Source organism: Xylocopa sonorina, chromosome 6, assembly GCF_050948175.1.
Source record: "Xylocopa sonorina isolate GNS202 chromosome 6, iyXylSono1_principal, whole genome shotgun sequence".
NCBI lineage: Eukaryota > Metazoa > Arthropoda > Insecta > Hymenoptera > Apidae > Xylocopa > Xylocopa sonorina.
The window spans coordinates 7,614,439-7,634,963 of record NC_135198.1 but is presented as its reverse complement, the minus strand read 5'-3'; the positions used below and the strand labels follow the sequence as shown (position 1 = coordinate 7,634,963).

At 43.9% G+C, this 20,525-nt stretch overlaps 2 protein-coding genes across 8 annotated transcripts in view; one reads left to right on the top strand and one right to left on the bottom strand.

Annotated features, from left to right (window-relative positions):
* Positions 1 to 7,773, bottom strand: part of Mrpl41 (mitochondrial ribosomal protein L41) — a 186,772-nt gene extending 178,999 nt beyond the window's left edge. The window contains exon 1 of the mRNA XM_076896809.1: positions 7,763 to 7,773. The gene's annotated coding sequence lies outside the window, so the exon portion shown is untranslated. The remainder of the gene's footprint in view (positions 1 to 7,762) is intronic.
* The window catches only part of LOC143424602 (kinesin-like protein KIF13A), a 160,394-nt gene that overhangs the window by 30,947 nt on the left and 108,922 nt on the right, over positions 1 to 20,525 (top strand). The window lies entirely within an intron of this gene.

The following is a 20,525-nucleotide window of genomic DNA, read 5'->3' as shown; positions in this document are numbered from 1 at the left end:
TACACAGCCACCCCGACCGCCATAAATCTCCCCTGCCCGCGTTTCAGAAAGTCTCCGAATTCCCGAGCCGTGCCAGCCTTCCATCCCCTCTGAACATAATATCACACCCGTTCAGCGCTGGCGAGGGAATTGCGTTTAGGAATGCCCGTCCATTTTCTCCGCGGCTGGTCCACGAAGACGGCGTTACCCGAACGTCTCGCAGCCTTGTTCTACATATTCCGCTTGTTAAAGCCCCGCGTTCGTCCTCGTCGCCTCGCGAAACAACGCGTCTCGGCTGGCAATTGTGTCGCTTCGTTAAGGCGCGCCGTTCGTTTCCTAATTCCCGTGGAAACGCGAGAAACAACGCTGGAATACGCTGGAATTCGACGCCCACGATCGAATTTTCCCGGTCATTAGGACAAACGTTGAGCTGGTTCCCTCGACGACGTTGGGAATTAAGTTGTTCTTACGTTTCGAAGGATTATTTCGACGAGATCTCGTAGATAATTGTTTGGTTTTCTGATTTTTTTAAGTATTCGAAAGTTCAAATTGATATTCATGGTTGGAGGGAAGTTTACAATTTACGAATCTGCTGAATCTGAATCGTCGAATTTGGAGGATAGCAATAGTTTGCGGTAGACACGTGCCCTTAGAGCTAAAGGTACACCAGCCATAAACCAAGGGGCAAGTGGCTATAAATTGCCACCTTACAGCCCATAAATCTGTCGATTACTGAAAACTCCATACCGTAGAATTTCGCAATGCCTGTCGAGCGCGACCACGGAGATCTCAGTGAGTTAATCCGATAAGAAAAAATCTCGTATCGATGTCATATAAATAACAGGATTTATATACATTTACTTAAGTTCGAACAAAATTTCAGCTCCACTTAATCGAAGCTTCAAAAGTATTTTAATTACCAAAAAGTATCCATGAATTTTGATTTTGGAGAAAGAAAAAGATTGTGCACGTGTCAGCACCCTCCTCGAACTAATCCACAGTCATCGACGTATCATTTCCCGAGGGTTTCGCGCCGGTTTAATCTCGAACCCAGCGCCTTGCGCGCGTTTCGTTCGAGCCGGAAGCCGCAGGATCCTCCGCGGTTGATATTGAAAACGCCCACCCACCGTCCTCCAGCCGTTGAATTAACGTGAAAACCCAGCTGGTATTTAGGCCAACCCTCGACGGGTCGTGTCTTGCGCCGTTCGTTATCAATCTTCGCTGGTCTCAATTGCGATCGAGAAAAGAGGCCCGTTTCTAACCGAGCCAGCCGTGTGCAAGTCCGCCTGCATCCGTTCGAACAATGGCTGACATAGAAATTATTATTCTAGTCACGTATCGTTGAACCAGTTTCTTTCAGCGAACAAGAAAAGCAGCGTTACTCCTTGCTCGCGTCGAAACCACATCTTCTTCTCTTAATTTACGACGATCTTGTCGTGGACTTCGTTTCTGAGCTACCAATATGGACGCAACGGTCATGAGTCGTCGAATTTCATCAAACGCTTAGTTTCTTTGGTTTTAATTAAATCTATCGCGTTTCTTCTTTTAATTTCCCGGCTCTTTTCCGATTCGTTTCAATCTACAGTGTGTATAATGCAAGACAGAGCAGTTAGCAGTGATTGCTGTCACGATGGCCACGCAAACTGAAACGCGTGACAACGTCCAGCGAGAATTGACTGGGAAGTAGATCCAGACACGTCCAATTAGACCGCCCCCGCGCGTTTAAGTCGAACCGGTAGGGTACCAGGTCCAAGTAATTAAACTGTTCAAATTACGCTGCGAATATTGACTCGTACGGTGCCTCGTCTCGATCCAAGTCGAAAGCGTTACTCTGCAACGCCAGATGCAATCGAGTCGACGTGAAACTCGAAGGCATCGCTCAAGAAGAGTTCGTGGACTTCGTTCGATTCGCATCGCGAGTGTCTGACCGTGACTGAGCGTCTGAACATTGGGGAATCTTCGTTTAGAGGGTTGATTTTCACGGGACTCTAATTCCACCCTCGAGGCCAATCGCCTCTCTACGGTTAAATCAATTTCCAGTTTCCGTTTAGAGCCACGGACGCGTCTCGACAGCCACGTTTTGGTTTCGATCGAGCCGTGAAAGGGATCGAACCGTTGCTTGTTTCTGGGAAATTAACCTGCGTTGGCTTTTGGGGCGGTCGTACGGTTTCCTCGTGGCTGCGCTCGATCGTTCTCAATCCAGGCCTTGAGCCATTCTCGCGAACGATCCTCGCCGCGCGTGAAATAAGGTCGCGCGAATTATGGTTACGCTTGGCAGAGTTTACTTTCGTGGTTTCTGCTGATCTCCCGCGCGCCTGCCAACCTAGCTGGCTGTAATCGCAGCTTTGCTCTTAATTTTGGGGAATCGAGTTAAATTGCTCAACAAATTAGGCTTCACTTTTTATTAAAAAATTTATTTTTAAAATTTCCAAGGTGTTGTGTTCTTGAGATACGAAATAGTGTTCGTAGCGTTGATGGATTTCATGGTTTCTGCTGATTTCTCGCGCGCCTGCCAACCTCGCTGGCTATGATCGCAGCTTTGTTCTTAATTTTGGAAAATCGAGTTAAGTTGCTTTAAATTACGATTATTTTTTTTATTAAAAAATTTATTTTTTAAATTTCCAAGGTGTTGATTTCTTGAGATACGAAATAGTGTTCGTAGCGTTGATGGATTTCATGGTTTCTGCTGACTTCTCGCGCGTCTGCCAACCTGCTGGCTATGATCGCAGTTTTGTTCTTAATTTTGGAAAATCGAGTTAAATTGCTTAACAAATTACGATTATTTGTTTTATTAAAACATTTAGTTTTAAAATTTCCAAGGTGTTGATTTCTTGAGATATGTAGTAAGATTTTTCTTGCAAACGTATCTCTCGTAAAGGTCAAACGAATGGGTTCGCCCATGTTAAATTTTCAGCGTGCGTTTAAAAGGAGTTTCCGATTGCGAAACTCACCGGCTAACGAGTCAAAGGACGCGTAGGACGTCTAGAAAGAATTATGTGGGTGTCCCCGATGGGAAAAGTTGCTCGTTGCAGCTCGCGTTTCGTCGAGCGCGAGCAATTTGAACGAAAGGCGGATTGTAACGTGGAAATTCGATATTTACCTGTGTACAAAGTAAAACAGAGGCGAGTGTTCGTAAAAAAGAAGGGAGTTCAGGGGAGAACGAGCAAAAGCATAATGAGCTCGACGACGAACAACCATGCTCGGTTCGATAACGAATGTGGCTCGCGGCCAGAAAATGCAAAACAGCTGTTCCGCGTGCAGACGGGGCGAGTTTAATTGCCGCGTTAATTCGTCGAAACTGCGACAGCGGGCTATCGAATAAGAATTAATCGCGCGTTCGATTGCCGTTTTCAGTATTCAATTTCCCCAGCGGAGGAAACTCGATAGAATTGAATCGTAATAATTATACTCTAATCTAGGAACGAAATTATCGCTCTATATCTCGCAACTACAAATGTTCGCAAATTTAGAAGCCCACGATATAGATCATATTCAAGTTTCATTTAAACGTATGCTTGTTGAATAAAAAACAGTGCACCCTCACAAATTTAGAAGACCAACAGATGTAGAAGATATTCGAGTTTCGATTAAACATATGCTCGTCAAATAAAAAACACTGCACCCTCGCAAATTTGGAAGACCAAAAAATATAGGAAGTATTCGAGTTTCGTTTAAACATATGCTCGTTAAATAAAAAACACTGCACCCTCGCAAATGTAGAAGACCAAAAAGGTATAGAAGGTATTCGAGTGTCGTTTAAACGTATACTCATTAAATAAAAAACACAGCACCCAGAAATCTCTCTCTGAGCGATCACAGAGATGATCTAAAGACACGTTTTCACATTGAACCTTCGAACGAGCAAAGAAACTTGAAAACGCCACGGGTTTCCGTGCGACCAGAGGCGTGGATGAAACGAGGATCACGCTTAAGTCCGTTCGAGAGGCGTGGGGTGCAATTTTCGTCGCGAGTATCCGTTTTCGCGTCCGCGAGTTGAGTTTCACGGCGACGAGGAGGATTCACGCGAGTATCAGGGGGCGACGAGGCCATCAGGGACAACGACGATGGCCATAGAGGGAGATCGGCTTTAATTATTGCTCGAATATCGTCCGCGTGGGATCGTTAAGCCGGCGATTCTCTTCTCGTATGGAGGGTAAACGAATTTTCGGTGACAATGCGCCCCGTTGAAAGCGTTTCTCGCTTGCGATCGTTCTGAAATTTTCATTTCGTTCCCCTTTTTCGTCGTTTCAAAGTGTCCTTAGCTATTCTCTGCGAACACGTTTTCCTAGAAACATTTATTGCTTCCAAGTTTGATTAATTATTGACGATCACTTCGTTGGAAAAAGGTAAAAATCCACAGTGATTTTGCACGCTTTATCACGTCACCAGATTGTCCACGAATGGCGAAGTAACGACTTAAAAAAAAAAGGAGGCAAGGAAAGTTGTAACTTGCGATGGCTCGAGGGATGCAATATAAGTTGCAAAGAGATAAGAGGAACTGCTGGTTTGATGGATCATGAAATTCGAGATTTTATTAAACTTTGTTAATCTTCTCGCTCGTTTAACCTTCTCCCCCTCTATTTTTCAATTCACCTTCATTTTTTAAATCTTTCTTTGCGTATATACGCGACGTATGAACGATCGAACGCGTGGGAGAAATTGAGAATAGTCGACGCGAAACGTATTTGTGAGAAATAATTTATTAATTATTGCGACTCTGACGAGGTTCCATTCATGCTTTCCTTTCAATGCAAGCTCGCTCGATAAACTCGTCAATAACAAGCGATGGCAGGGATAATCGAGCGAACCTAATTCAGAAACCCCTTTCTTCCCTCTCGTAGTCGTTCACCCGAATTTGTTCGACGCCCGCACACGTAGAATTCGATTATTTTTCTTCGACCCACGCGACTTTTCCTTTTCCCTCTCGTGACGCGCCGTTTCCTCTCGAACAGACTCGTCGAGCCAACGGAATCATCGTCGACGTCGTTGTCGACGAAACGACACAATAAAATCGACGACACGCTGTTTCTGAGAAACAGTTTTCGAACGAACAATCTCTAATTTACTTTCCACCCCATACGTTTCATTTCTGCTAAAAGAATGTTACTTTTTCACGATTACACGGAAGAAAGGTAAATGAGAAGGAAGAATGGATATGTTTGAGAATTTTTTCATCGTTTAATCGTAATCTAATTTCGAGGGAGCAATAAAGGCAATCCTTTGAATCATTAATTAGAGCAGTCTTTAGTCTTCAGCTTCGTGCTCTTTAGAAATGCAAGATGGCGAGATTTAATGGAGGAAAATATTAATTAAATGTATAAATGATTATGAAGCTAATGGTTGCTGCTATTAATAGAACCCATTACGATGCAAATGTGCAGCGCGCAGTCTTTAAACGGTATTTCGCAACTTACTGTCTGCGTAGACATAATAGCCAAGTATGAGTCATTCATTTTCCATACATTGATGGTTACTTTCTTAGACCATCTCATACGCGTTCGACTTTCACCAAGCTGAACCAAGGAATCTGAAGAATACACTGTTCGTGCTATTCAAATTAAAATTACTTATTATACACATAAAAAAAGCACAATGTAAAGTTCATGGACTATTTCTAAAATACCAAGGCCAACCTTTAGATGCTCGCGATATTTGATACATATAATATGCGTTAATTATGCGAGTCCACGTACACGTGCCTCTGCAACCGTCAATCGATGCGAATAAGTCACGCACGAAAACGGCACCGCCACAAATTTCCCCATCCACGCTACAAATACGAAATGCAATCGTAAGCGATCCAAAATTATTGAGAATTCTTCGTCAAACAACCCCAAAAACGGTCAAATCACACGAGATTGTACTCGCGAAGCGATCGAAGCTGTTTACCAAAAAATTCTTCAGCCTAGAATAAGTCACGCACGAAAATGGCACCGCCACAAATTTCGCCATCCATCGCTGCAAATACGAAATTAAGAACTCTGCGCCAAACAACCCCAAAAACGGTGAAATTGCGCGAGATTGTACTCGCGAGGCGATCGAAGCTGTTTACCAAAAGATTCTTCAGCCAACGTCTCGTTTCAACCCCCTCTCGCGTTCTCCACTCTTCCGTGCCGGATCCTGGAGGGAATCCAACGCGACGGCCGATTCCAGTACTCGCATTCCTTGCATTATGTATTATCGCGATCGAGCGGGGGTGCACGGAGGTCGAGCATGAATTTTCATCACGTATCGAGCGTTGCACACGCGGCGGCAATAAATATCGCGTTAAAACCCGCCCTGGCAGCGCTGCCGCCGCGGACGGGCCGAGAGAGTCGCGGGTGGAACAGAAAAACGACGTCGAAGGAGGCGGTGGAGGAGGATGAACGGTTTAAGTCTCGAACGCGTTGCCACGGTACGATCTTGCCACGGTTTCTTGAGGGAGGTTAGGCTGCGAGGAGGCGAGTCCTCCTTTTTTCGTACGATCGTATTTCCGCCGTCGATGCTTGGGGGTTGATTTATGGAGGGTGGTGCCAGGCAACTTTGCGGATGTATTGTTTTTAATGATCCCGCGGTGTAGTTTGGGTGCTTGTCGATATTGATTTTCCTGCTTCTTCGCGATTGGAAGTTTGTGGGGTGTTTTTGGCGAGGGTGAAGCAGAAAAATTGAAATCGCTGGGTCGAAGAACTTAATCGCGAGAAGCCTGGTTGATATTCGCTTCAGACGAAAATAACGCATGCTGATTTATGGAGGGTGGTGCCAAGCAACTTTGCGGATGTATTGTTTTTAATGATCTTGCGTTGTGTACTTTGGATGGTTCTTGATATTGATTTTCCTGCTTCTTCGCGATTGGAAGTTTGTGGGGTGTTTTTGGCGAGGGTGAAGTAGAAAAATTGAAATCACTTGGTCGATTTCTATGAACGAAGCTTCGAAGAACTTAATCGCGAGAAGCTTGGTTGATATTCACTTCAGACGAAAATAACGCATGCTGATTTATGGAGGGTGGTGCGACGCAACTTTGGGGATGTATTTTGGATGCTTCTTCATATTGATTTTCCTCTGTCTTCGCGATTGGAAGTCTGTGGGGTGTTTTTGGCGAGGGTGAAGCAGAAAAATTGAAATCTCTTGGTCGAAGAACTTAATCGCGAGAAGCCTGGTTGATATTCGCTTAAGACGAAAATAACGCGCGCGAGCGTTGCGTTTCAGAAGCACGGTTAGCACGCGATGTATTATTTTCGCATCGAAGCACTCGCGAGGCGAGAAGGGGAGAAATTAATGATCCCAACGCTCGAGAGCCGAAGAATGTTGCCCCAGCTGCGAAGAGTTACGAATTAACGGCGCCTAGGTGCTCGAGGTTCGCGCGTTTCACCCTAAATTTGGCTCCGCCTTTGAGGCGGCCTGTCCTCGTGTGTATAATTAATCGCGGGGGTGAGTTTTTCGTCCGGAAGGGGTGTATTAGCAGGGATTAATTATTCATCGCGGTGATTGGGCTCGCCCTTCGAGCGACCTTCCCCTCCGTGAAAGTTGGAAACGGTGTTAAGAGGGAATTCTCAAGGCGGAAACGATGGCTGCTGAAGGAAAGGGCGGTGGGACGAGGACGCGTTTGAGGTAGTCACGGGCTCTTTGAAAACGGTAATGAAGAAAAGTTTTTCAAGCGAGTGTGTTCCTTTTTTTAATTACTCGAGGGTATACGCGATTAAGGTATCTCGTCCGACTGGATCGTTAAGCTGGATTAATTATCAAAAGACGTAATCTTTAGCGTCTACGACCGTCGTTACGTCTAATGGTATAAAGGCGAGGGGTGTCTTATTAAAAATCTGGAGAAGAATATATTTAATTGCAACATCCTTCGCCAGGTTCTGTCTATAGATTCACTCAGTGACGCTTGAATATGTACAGTAGCGAAGATTATTATTATTCAACTTCGAGTTCGTTGAAAATCGCTGGAAAGGATATTCATCGCAAAGTAAACGATCGGATATGGCGCGTGGCTGGTTCGAGGCGCGAGTGTTCGTGATGCGCTTCTTGTAGGTTGAAACGAAGATGAAAGGGAGCGGTTAGAGCGTTGGGCTCGTTAGTTTCGTGCGAGCAGTTAAATTGAATGCACATGCAGCTGTTGAGATTGAAAATTAATTGATCCATTAGGGAACGAATTTTCGTTTCTCTCGATCTCGAGGCGAATCGATCGCGCGTGATTGGTTTCAATTAAACTGGACTGAAAATTCATGCGCGAAACATGAGAAATTGTCGCTGAAATTCACTCGCGAGACAAATACAGCGAACGTTTAGATTTTCGATCGATCGTCGAATCAAGGCAGAAAATTCTTAAACGAGACCTTGTCTCTATTAAAAAATTCACGAAAAATGGAACCACTTGAACGTTAACGCGAATGTTTTTACATTTTTGCACTTGTCAACTCTGTTACGCCACGAATCAATTTTTTTTGCGATCGATATTGTCCCACGAACGGAGAATCGACTGAAAAAGGGATGAAAGGTGAATAAAAGTTAGCCAACCTCGATGGCGGCACGTTGGAAAGGTTAAGCTCTCGCGATTTCACCCCTGGAAACTTTCATGGCGCGATTAATGGTTATTTAATAGTCGAAGGCGCACAGGGTCGCTCCCTTATATTTAATGCCGGTTTTCTCGGGCATTTTTAACCCGACACGCGTACCCCGTTAACTTCCTCAGGATCAGCCATAAATTCCAGCCCCGGAAGTGGCGGCAATCCGCAAGCGAGACGCGCATCGCGAGCGTGATTCTTCTTGATTCGCGTAATTATCATTTATGACGCTCGATGGTCTGGTTGAATTCAATTCTGGCTTAAGTGAAACGTACAACGATGAAAATGGACAGCTACGATCAGATACGATTTAATTGAGTCTCCCTCGTCGCATCTTCGTTTCTCGTATTTGCTGTTAATTATTCAGTTTCTGTAAAATCGAAGTGAAACAAGAACGAGAGAGAATAATTTCCTTAAACAATTCTCGTCGCGTAGAACGGAAATCGTATTTAACCAACTACGATACGATGAACGCTACGATATGCATGGAGCTATTTGATAAAAACGTTTGATAACTCGTGGCATAAAAGAGATATTTTCATGCGGAACGCACGTGTACAATGGAAACGACGATAATGTCACGGGAGTCAGCAGTTACCGTTCGTCAACCGTCTGAAATAAAGATCTGCCTGGTTGGCGATCAATGAATACGAGTAAAATAAATAAACCACGCAACCGTCTAACACACAGCGTGCGGCTTTACTGTTTAAACATAATTTGAACGCATAAAAGATTCAACGAAACGGGAATTTCTGTATAAGCCAACCTCTGCTATTTACTTTACGGATATCCCGCCCCTCTGTTCCTCTTCTTCGTTACGTTTATTTCTCTGCCGTTTTTATTTCTATTTCGCTTTCTTCTACCGTTTTTACAGCCAATTTACTCGATAACGAATAATACAAAATTTTAATTGAAACCGCTCAATTTTCTTGCTCGATTCTATGGTAGTTGAAAAGCAAACCATCTCGAAAGAATATCGCCACGGGTTTTATTGACGTCGTATGAAGACACAACATATGAATAATATTTCTAATAATCCCTCTTTTCACCATTTATCATTCTCTCCTCCTCTCCCTTTTATCAAACGCTGAAAAATTCTTCCGTGAGCAAACGATGGAAAATTCTTCGTATCTCCGTGATACTTCACTCGCGCGACGAAATTAATAGTTATGCGTAACCGTAAAATCCTAGAAAACGACAGAGTCTACTTGTAACAGGTGAAAAAATACCCTTGTTATTAATGAAAGCACCGTGTAACGCGCGTACGTCGCGTTGGATGACTCGAGAAAAGTAACAAGTACATTTATAGCGTCCTCAAGAGACTCCAAAGGCTTGGGCCAGCGACGAGGGTGGGTCCGCAAATGGATTCGAGATAAACTTTCAAGATATCCGGTGCGCGGGTTCCTCGGCTATACAGGATTCCTCCTGGGGGTTTCAATTGAGAAATACTAGTCACGTTGCGTTGAAAAGTAACACACTCGATACGTGCGGAGAGGCGCGTGGAATCGGTGCCTCCTAGCGGGACCAGATTTGATGGGGTGGTTTCCTGGCGGTCGCTAAATCTGACGGATTTATGGCCTGAGATTATAGCGTAGTTACGTGCAGCTCTATAAAATGTAGCACGATGTCGAGAGACGGACGTTTCTTGGTCATCTTGATAGAAATTTACTAGTAACTGTTTATAACGCTTTAATCGGATATTAACACCCAACCCTTGCTACTGTCGTAGCAATTGCTGACGCTTTTGCTTTTCTAATGATTCTCGCGATTAGAGATTCGCGTGAACCACCCCTTTTCTCGAAGACACATAAAAAAAAAGATAGCTAGAATAAAGAAGCTTAAAACAAATGACTAGTAACTGTTCGTAACACTTTACTCGAATATTAACCCCCAACTACAGTCGTAGCAAATGGTTCTCGCGATTAGACACTCGCGTGAACCACCCCTTCTCTCGAAGACACATAAAAAAAAAGATAGCTAAAATAAAGAAGCTTAAAAGAAATGACTAGTAACTGTTCGTAACACTTTACTCGAATATTAACCCTCAACTACAGTCGTAGCAAATGGTTCTCGCGATTAGACATTCGCGTGAACCACCCCTTTTCTCGAAGACACATAAAAAAAACAAAGATAGCTAGAACCAAGTAAAAAGAAGAGAGATACTTTCTTGGAATACTTTCAACAGGTTGTTCTCTCTCCCCCATTAAAATGACGGTATCTACAGGATGACATAGTTCCATTTACGAAGACAAAGAGCCACGAGAGTTCCCTCTTATCGCGTTCGCGGGGGTTGCTCCCGCTGGCCAGTGGCCGGTTTCTGCTGGGAACTAAAGGCATTACCATTGCCAGTGGCACGGAGCACTGGCTTAATTATACGTGGAAACGGCCAGAATAGTTTCTGAGGCAACCAGCGTTGTTTCAGAGACGCGTAAAGGACCTGGGCAGCGGCTCCACGCGGTTTGTTCCTTTTAACGGACCTTCTGAACGCGTGCAGTACGAATAGCTTCGCTGTTCGCTTCTCTGCGCTGCATTTTCGAACGTTGCCACGCGATAATATAAATATCACTGTCTAAATTGTACTAAAAAAGAATCAGGCTACACGAATTGCGGGACTTTTGTTGTTGGTTGATTAATGTTGGTTCATTTTTTCGAGGGTGAAAAATGGGGGTGTTTTTGGGGGTGAGTTTGTCAGGTTGCGATTCGTAAAATATGTTATATTGAAATATGATAACCATGACGACAGTATTGTTCGTAGTCATTTCAAATTTTAACAATCTATTTCTATGCACTAATTTATGGATTAGACATTATTTCACAAGTACGACCACGACAATGTTGCACTCATTACTCTCTGCAAATTTGACAAATCCTCGGGGATGATTCAGCTGGCGTTTCACTTGCCCAGACAAATTTGATCAATTGATCGAGGGGACACGCGCGAACTAAATTCGCCAGACTAAATATCAGCGTTCATTTCGTATAATTGTAACGGAAAGATTTCGTAATGTAATTTGGGTGCACTGATAAAATGATCATTGCGATTAACCGAATCGATTTCTACCGCGTATAAACTCTAATATATTTTCGTTCGAAATACTGTCGAAGCGAACGAGGAATTAACGTGCGACGCTCGCAAAATGAAAAATTGCACTGCGTCCGAGCGTCTCTGAGAGCAGCTCGCGCGTGCTGTTAGAAAGGCACGTTTCACCCCAACGAATGCGCGTTCTTTCACTGAATTTCGAATACCCCGGAGACTGATCAGAAGAACATCCTCGCTGCATTTTCCATCGGATCTCCTTTCAGCCGAGAAAAATAAGGGATCGAGGTCGGGTACGCGGTTTTGTCTCTCGCCCAGAAGAGAAGGAAAACGCGAGGCCCCTCGAAAAAGGGGTTGAACGATGATTAATTCGATTCACGTGGAGGACGGAGGAGCAACTTCAGTTGATGTTCAAGAATTTTGCAGAGGAAAGTTCAAAGAGCACATTTAACAAGATTCATCTTGCCTTTTGAAATTTTCCAGGAAACGATGCAATATTTTTATTCAAATATATCTGCGTGGACTGTATCCAGATTGCACGAGTGTTTTGCTTTATTATCGTAGCAAAAGTGCGTCGAATAAATTTCGAAACTGCACAAGATGATAGTTTGTTCTGTTTTACACGTGCGATTGCGCTGTCGTCGACGATTTCGTTTCTCAATGCTCGATTCGACGTGCAAATGCTATTGTAAGCGGCTGTCTCGCGTAATTCAAGGATCCGATCTCTCGTTTAATCGCGTCGTTCCCTTTGTGTCGATAGATCGAAACGAAATTATCGCTTCCGCGGTAGGAAATTGAGCCAGGCACAATGCTGCTCGCGTCATCGATGTTTACTGCTAATTGCAGCGACGACTATCGGAAAATTGCTACGCGAGGACCTTGACTTTTTCTCGACTGACGTGTGACCAAATAAACTCGCTGAAAGATACACAACGATGACGGTGTATCGATTAGGCTTGCACTGGTGGCCACGCACTTATGTAAGCCGCAGTTTGTTTAAATTATTTGCCACGAAAAAATCCACGAGAGAAGGAATTCAATTTCGAAGATGAGTAAACGGAGTATCGAAATTTTCTGTGACGAAATGTACTTTCTAAAGTGCATTACAAGTAGAGAACAGTGTATACAAGAAACGAATCGTGTTTTTGGCGCGTTACCATGTTTTCACTCGCGTTATCTGTGCACCAACGCTCCTTCGACTATCTATTTTTCGCTCGTGCATTGATAATCACTTCCTCTCGTACGCGTTACTCGCGACTATCAAACTCTGATAACGAACTGTCTACGCACTTGGTTGCTAAAATTCGAATTATTACACGTCTCTAACCGTACTTGTTCTTTTTTTTCAGGTAAGTGATCGGTATGCACGCAGTCTCTACGAGCGTTTCACGTAAGTGCTTTCTAATTTCTCGTGTAACCGCCAGTTATCGAAGCTAACCACTTCTCTGTAACCGTTACAGTCTAAACTAAATATCTACCATTTTATAAACCGAAATACTCCTTAAAGTTTCGTTCTAGCGACTATACTTTTATTGCTTCGTACCAATTTCGAAAGTATCGAAATTCTGAACGCGAATCGAAACTGACCAAGTAAATGTTGCGCGTTTCGAGTGGCGAAATTTAAATGGACGGTGGTACCAGAGGGTTGGTCCTCGTGACCTCGATAAAGTGGGTCCGTTTCAAGGACGAGGTCGCGCTGGTCGAGCGAAATTTCCTCGCGAGTCGCGAGTTTCGCTGGGAAAGCGTCGTAAATTAATGAAGAGGCGGGCTTTAAAACGCGGACGACACTCGTAAATGTAATTATCGAAGTAGCAGAGGGAGCTGGGACGAACGTGGGCTTCGCTTTCACGATCCTCGTCGTAGTTAGAGGGTAATTACGGGTGGCACGGTTCGATGAACGAACCAAGAAAAACCATCGGGTTCTTCGCTCTTCCCGTTTTTATCGAGGATCGATGCTTTCGAACGCGTTCACCAAACATCGTATTCAGTGATAGCCGCGTATCAGGCTCGACGCGATTTAACTCGCTTCATTCTTGACCTTTTCCTTAGAAATAAAAAAAATTTTGCTTCGAAAATTTCAATAATTTTCTGTGTCTTGAATAGAATTGAGTGGGTGGAAGTTTTTTTCCCAAAAGTAAAAAAAATCTTGCTTCGAAAACGAATAATTTTGTGTGTCTCGAATAGAATTGAGTGGATGGAAGTTTTTTTCTCAAAAGTAAACAAATTTTACTTCGAAAATTCCAGTAATTTTGTGTGTCTTGAATAGAATCGAACGGATGGAAGTTATTGTATTATTTTTTATAAAAATAGATATCGAGACACGGATGAAGATTTTGATTTGAGGTCACGTTTCGAGGATGACGCTTGAAGAGAATTTTCTGTTCTACTTTGGTGACGCTGGTTTTTACTTCGTTTTAATGGAGCTTTTATTTGCGTCGTATTTTCGAAAGTTCGCAGTCGAACAGAATTTTCTGTCGAGCTCAATCGTGTCCGTTTGATTTTCATTTTGCTCTTTGTATTAATAACGTTTGCTTCCGGGATTATTTTATTGCTCCGCTGTTTCATCAACGACGCGAGTGCTTTAAAAAATTTGCAGCATGGCTGAATTTCCCACCCAGTTTGGTTGTGTTTGTTCGACTTTTTAAAGCTTTTGTTTATCGCGTCTATTTTAGAGAATGTAACCACGGATCCGGAAGGTACATATAAAAATGTAGCGGAAGCGTCGACGAGAGGCAAGAGGAGATATATGGATTACCACTGCGTCGTTCTATAAACGTCATTATTGTCCTATCAGAGAAAAAATATAATTTTCCAATCCATCTCTGAATCTCCTTATCTTTCAAATTAGTTTTTCAACGAAGAAAAATGAATATTTCAACTGACACGTTTCTCAAATTAAAAACACAAGTCTCTAACTCTTTCATACTCGGATTCTATCGCTCATAAATCGCGAAAATTCTTCATACATCTACATATATAGCAACTCTGTCGTAAAACATATTAGTTTCAATTTACTCGTGGCTGATCCCTCGTTTTATCGAAGATATTTGTTTCGATGATCCAAGTATAACTCGAGAGAGCTCCAATTAAATGGAATATCCGGTGGACGTAAACGCGCTGGATGACAATTGAAAATTTTTAGTAACGATGGATTCTCGAAATGATCGTTCGATGGAAATCAGCAGCGATCCACGCGCAATTTCCCTTCACCGTGTCGAACCTCCTCGGTTCTGACTAGTCGTCTCGCACGTGGCCATTTCACGGTGCACACGTCGAATCGCAGCTACTGCTGACAACGCTGACCGAGGTAATCACACGTGTATCTAATTACGCAATAATCATACATTTCTCGCGTGCTTCACGCTCGGATTTTCGCGTTGATCGTCGCGCTGGTAACATTTCCAAGACTCGAGTAGCTCTTGAATTAATAACGTTCAATGTCGGAGAAAAATGTTGGCCATTTTATTTCGATTTTGCCATCCCAATTTTCAATTTAGAAACGTGAAATTTGTTACCAAAAAAACATTCGAAAAATGTAAAAAATAACTGATAATAACTGCACAGCAGAGTTTGTCGTTTAAAATTACTATGGCGAACAATTAAGTGCGAGAGGGGACGTTTTCGCGTCTTGATCAGTCGCGACACAGTTCCATCGCGTTACGTTCTCCATCAATCGGCGAGAGGAGCCCACTTAATCGACTCTTTCCCTCGTGTACACGGAATACGGCGTAGAACCGTTCGGGATTGAATTAATTTCACGGTAGAGCGAAAATGGAAACTCGAAGCGCCGTAGGCCAGCGTGTCCCGCGGGCTTGGGTTCGCCAATTTTCTGGGAATTCGAACTTGCACCGACCCATTGTGCTCTCGAGTGCCTCTCTTCGTTGCGCGTAATATCCTCGCGGAGCTGTGAATGTTTTCGAAATATTTCGTGCGCCTCCAATTACCCAGCGTCCGTGTAATTTAATTAGAATATCGTCGATCCACGCGTTCCTCCTTGAACAGGCATCCTTTCAATTCCACTCGTTATTACAACGTAGCAAAATTAAAAACCTCTCGTTTCTAACGATTTCTATCGACGTCTCATTAATTACGCATTAAACGGCCGATAAACATTCAACACTTTCTTCGTTTCTCATTTCCTGTCCATCGAGTAACACTCGTTTATATATTTTGTTAATTGAAATTAGAAATTGGAGAAAAATGCTGGGTTTAAAATAGGAACAGAAATCACTGCGAGGCTCGTTGGATACCAATGGCCGCTAATTGGTACTTCCGTGGTTAGATTGCAAATTACGCGCAGAGATTAAAAGGATTTACTCGTCGATGGGTCGACGAAGTCGGATCAAAGGGAACGGAGGATCGTCGCGAGCCTTTTTCCCATCGATTCTTTACACGACTTCAGAAGGATCGATCGTAAATCCAGTCACGTAGCGTGGTGTAACGATCGTAGTGGGGGACAATCGCCGGAAGAAGCATGTTTGTATCACTTTGTCGCTTTGTATCGGTGTAATTCTAAAGAGCCAGCTATTATGTCACCCGCAGCCTCTTCCGCCGCCGCGATCGTTGCTGAGGATCTCGATATTGGTGAACGCGTGAAAAATGGTCGCGCGTGGCTGAACAAGGACGAAAGTAACGATTCCACTCGACGAGGAATTATTCGTTCATCGTGGCAAATCGAAAATCGACGGCCACTCTCGATCACGTTTAAGTTTCGAGATGGAATCGCACGTTTCATTTGAAACTTATTTCTTTTTTTTCTCTTAACGTGGCTGCTGAAAAGGATTATTGTTCTAATGCAGACGAATAGCACGACTGCTTTATTCTCATCGCATTAAAACACGTTTCACGGAGTCGCGTGGAAAATGCAGAGCTAGAAGAGTCTCGCATGCGAGCCAGTTATGAATAGTAATGGCGGCGGAGAGTCGAAGTGGATGGAAACGACGAGCGCGAACGCGCATTCGAATTATGCAGATCGAACGGGATTATTTCGCCGTTTCGCGGCTCGAGAGCGGGATTTAAAAGCGGAGGTGCATCTCGCGAAACGGCTCGCGGCCATTTTTCGCCGATTACCGTTCACCGCTTCGCCTGTGGGGTATACAAATGCTGCGCGCATTACTGCAATTGGTTCCTGTGTATTCTGATGGCGAAGTTTGGGTCTGAATCTGGTGGAGAGTTCGAGAGCTTGATACGCCTTTGTGTTTCGACTGATGCTTCAACTATGAATTCTATTCGAATCGCGAGTCTTGGAATTGTTTAAGAACGGCTCAGTGGTGAATTTGAATCATTGAAATGGTTGAAATGGTGTGAGAGAGAGAGAGAGAGAGAGAGAAAGTACATTGGCAATTTTAAATAGCAAAAATCGTGAGCTTGGAATTAGATGTTTTTTTGAAATTAGTGAGTTTTTGTGTCTATGCATAGATGTAATTGTGAAATATTTTAGTAGGAGCAAGCATAATTTAGTATCTCAGATTGATATCGCAAAACATCGCTTTCATCAGTCTCACCCTTCTCAGCCTTCAATCCACGAAAAGAGCTGGCCAACATTTATGCGCAACTTCCTCTTCGACGCGGCACCGGAAGTGGCCCGAGAATCGCAGCGACTGCTACAAGGGACACTTCATGCCAACACAGATACACTTTAATTACGATGTATAAATACAGCGCTATTCAAAACCCTCAGCTCATCAATTTTAACAATTCTACACCAACAAAAAATTTTCAAAAATAACTTCTGTAACCATGATTCGCAACATATCAAATACGTGAAATAAACTACAGACGAAGAGGGCCAATATTTAAATAACGACTGAAGATAGGTTCTTAAATAAAAAATTAGCTATTTGTAGGGGAAAAATAAAATTGGACGATAATGGTAATAATGGAATTATCTTTTTAAAGAAAAGGTTCGCTCGACAGATGACAGAGGACTTTTGCACGCTGCTGTACCCAAGCCTGTGGGCGGTTGAAAAGGATCACCCCTGAATTCGCTCTCACGCGCTCGCCATTCAGACTGCTCCGCGAAGATTAAATGCGATGATCCCTTCCCCCTTTCCTTCTACTCCCCCTCTCGCTCCCAGCTGCGAGCGAAAGTGACGCTTTTCCCTCGATTTTCGTTTGTACCTCGAGGAGCTGACGAACTGCAATTTGCATTGTCACGAAGGGAGAGCGTCGCGCCCGCCAAGCCGGAAGCTGCGCGACGTTGCGGAGGAAATGAAACTCTCGCCGATTAAGAGAGCGTTTTCCACGACCCTCCACCTGCGACGCGAGACTTTATTACATTTTTCACTGGGTCAGCCATTCGAACGAATAAACACGACTTCTCTTCTTTTTTTTTTTTTTTTTTTTTTTTTTTTTTTACTTTCTTCCCTCTTTCTCTCTCTTTCTCTCTGTTTCAACCGTTCTTTTTTGGTGAGCGTTCTACGTTAAGGTTTGGCATTCTGGTTTACAGCACGCGAATTTTTTTTACTGACTCCAGAGCGAAGGGCAGATTTTTCATCCGTTTGTTCGTTTGGCAATTCACTTTTGACAGAGGAAATTCTGAATTTCGATTAAAAGGGATTGAGAAAGTTCGATTGGTCTTTTTGTATCGTACGATTTAGTAGCGGAATATTTTTAAGTAATCAGAGGTTGGTTCTAAAAATTTGACGTATAATTTTCCCTGCTACTTGCGTGGTTTTGGTTCTAATTTTGATTGCTCGTAAACTTCACCGTTTCCTTAGAACCAGTCGTTTTCCATTGATTGGGTCGGCTTAGTCACGTTCTAAAAAATTCGAAAGTCGAGAATAGCCTAATCGAGAACAGATTGATGCAATCGTAAAATAAAACACTCCATTAGTCCAGAGAAAGCGTAAGCAGCAGTGCGTGGATGGTCCTCGGAACTAACTGACTCATCGAGCATCGATCATTTTATTGTGACAACGTTCAACGATCGATAGCGACCATTTGTAACAATTAATTCGCAGTCTTTCACGATATTAACTCACGAACAACTCCTGGGTACATAAATACCATTCCCAAACTCTATTCCCCTCATCCATCGCGCTTAAAATACTTGCAACGACCCAGAACATCACCCCTGACGCGTTCATCCCCTAACTACGAAACTAAGATCGCGACTAACCCAAAAACATCGTTCAAACTACCCCAAACTTAAACATCGCTGCAGAAACAATCGCGAAACACGACGGCGCGCTCGCGACACCCTCTCACCCTAATAAATAAAACATACACCCATGCGCCGATAATTTGCATGGCAAACAGCCCTTGTACCCAATTAAACGAGCACTCGAATCCTCGAAATAGTCTCAGACGCCTCTCCAACCCTCTCGCGTCGCTTTAAACTCCCTTATCCGCGATCAGACCAGCCCAGCCCGTCCCAGCTTCATCTAAAGAGGATCTCTCGACGTCGAAGGAACCTTCTCGAGGTCTATCGTAGCCGTGCACCCCCGAAGGGGGTGGCGATCGACGATAATTTTGTTGTCGTTAAAATTCAATCCCTTCGCGACGTGTTATGGACGGATCGCGTTCACGGGGTGTCTTTGAAAGTGGGTGCTGGGCTTTCGAAAGTGGAACGGACCCGGATCCACCCGGGTAGCGGCGATAAGGCGGCGCCTACGCGGCCACCCCCGTTGCCAATGGGGAAACTCGTTCGAGCGGGGAATTTAAACGGACGTTGGGCGATCTGGGTCAGCCTTTCTGAAGTTTCGAGGCCGTCCGGCTCTTCGTATCAACCGTGGACTCCTTTGGGATGAGACTTCGCGCGCACCTTTCGTCGATGTAGACTCGACTCGCTGGGAGGGTTCTATGGTGGGTACGGCCTTCCAACGCGTTTGTTATGTAAAATAATTCGTATATATTCGCGTAATATTCGCCTTCTGCTATAAATAACTAGCATGATTTATGATAGCACTGCAATCATTTTTGAGGAACCGTTTTAAGATTCTAATATTTTACGGGTATGCGATAATTAATTTTTTTCAACGGCTTCGATGGCATATTCAGAAGCCATAAACCAGAAATTTTCAAAGGGTCCACTGCCAAGCTATCCTTGGTCGCCCAATGCAGGTATCAGGCCCAGCGAAAATCTCGCTACGTGACCGAATATGGTAATGACAAAGTCAGCTCCCACCAGAAACACCACCACCCTTCTCTAAGAAGGCGATGACCTAAGAGTAGAAAATGTTAGCAATTGGTATTTAGTGAAAACGGAAATAAGCAATCGAAAGGCGCGAAAAGTATATCCCTCGGTATAGCATTAAATAAAAAGCTCTAAAAACGACTTCGCAACTTTGCACCCTGTCTCGAACACCCTGAACACGCAAAAATAAACTCTTAGTCATAGAAAACCTTCAGTTCCTTGCTTCTTCTAGTAAATAAAAAATTTGCTGATGTTAAATCTAGTTTCAGAAGAACGAATAACCTTTGACGAAGATTAGATTATGAAAAAAGGAAGCATAATGGAGGCAGAGCGTAGGCATCAGCATCGAAGAGCTTCCTCTACGGTTCCTCCCACGAACGGTGAATCTGATCGAGCAACGACGTCAGGGGGTCGAGGTTTTCGTTGACGCTTGACATTTCGTGTGCAAGGCGCGGCCCCAGTAAATCGTGTTCCATGGGGGTGGGTGGATTCAGAGGGTGCGAGTAGCCGTCAACGGCCAAGGGCGCTCCTCCTTTTGTACGTCGCGACGACGCGTCACGGAATTAGAATACAAATCACTGTCAATGCGTCACGCTCGTTTCCTGTCCCTTGTGCCCCTCGAAACCGGAAATATTCGATATCGACTCCGGCCGCACGTAATCTGGGAACCGCGCTGCTCCATATCTCGCGTTACAGAGACGGTCGTGGCGATATTACGCTTTTGGGGAATTCCTGCGGGCTAACGAAGATACGTGTTCATCCTTGCTGCTTTTGATGGGGCGTTTTAATGAGCTGTGGACTCTGACCTTTCGTGGAGACTCGAAACGTT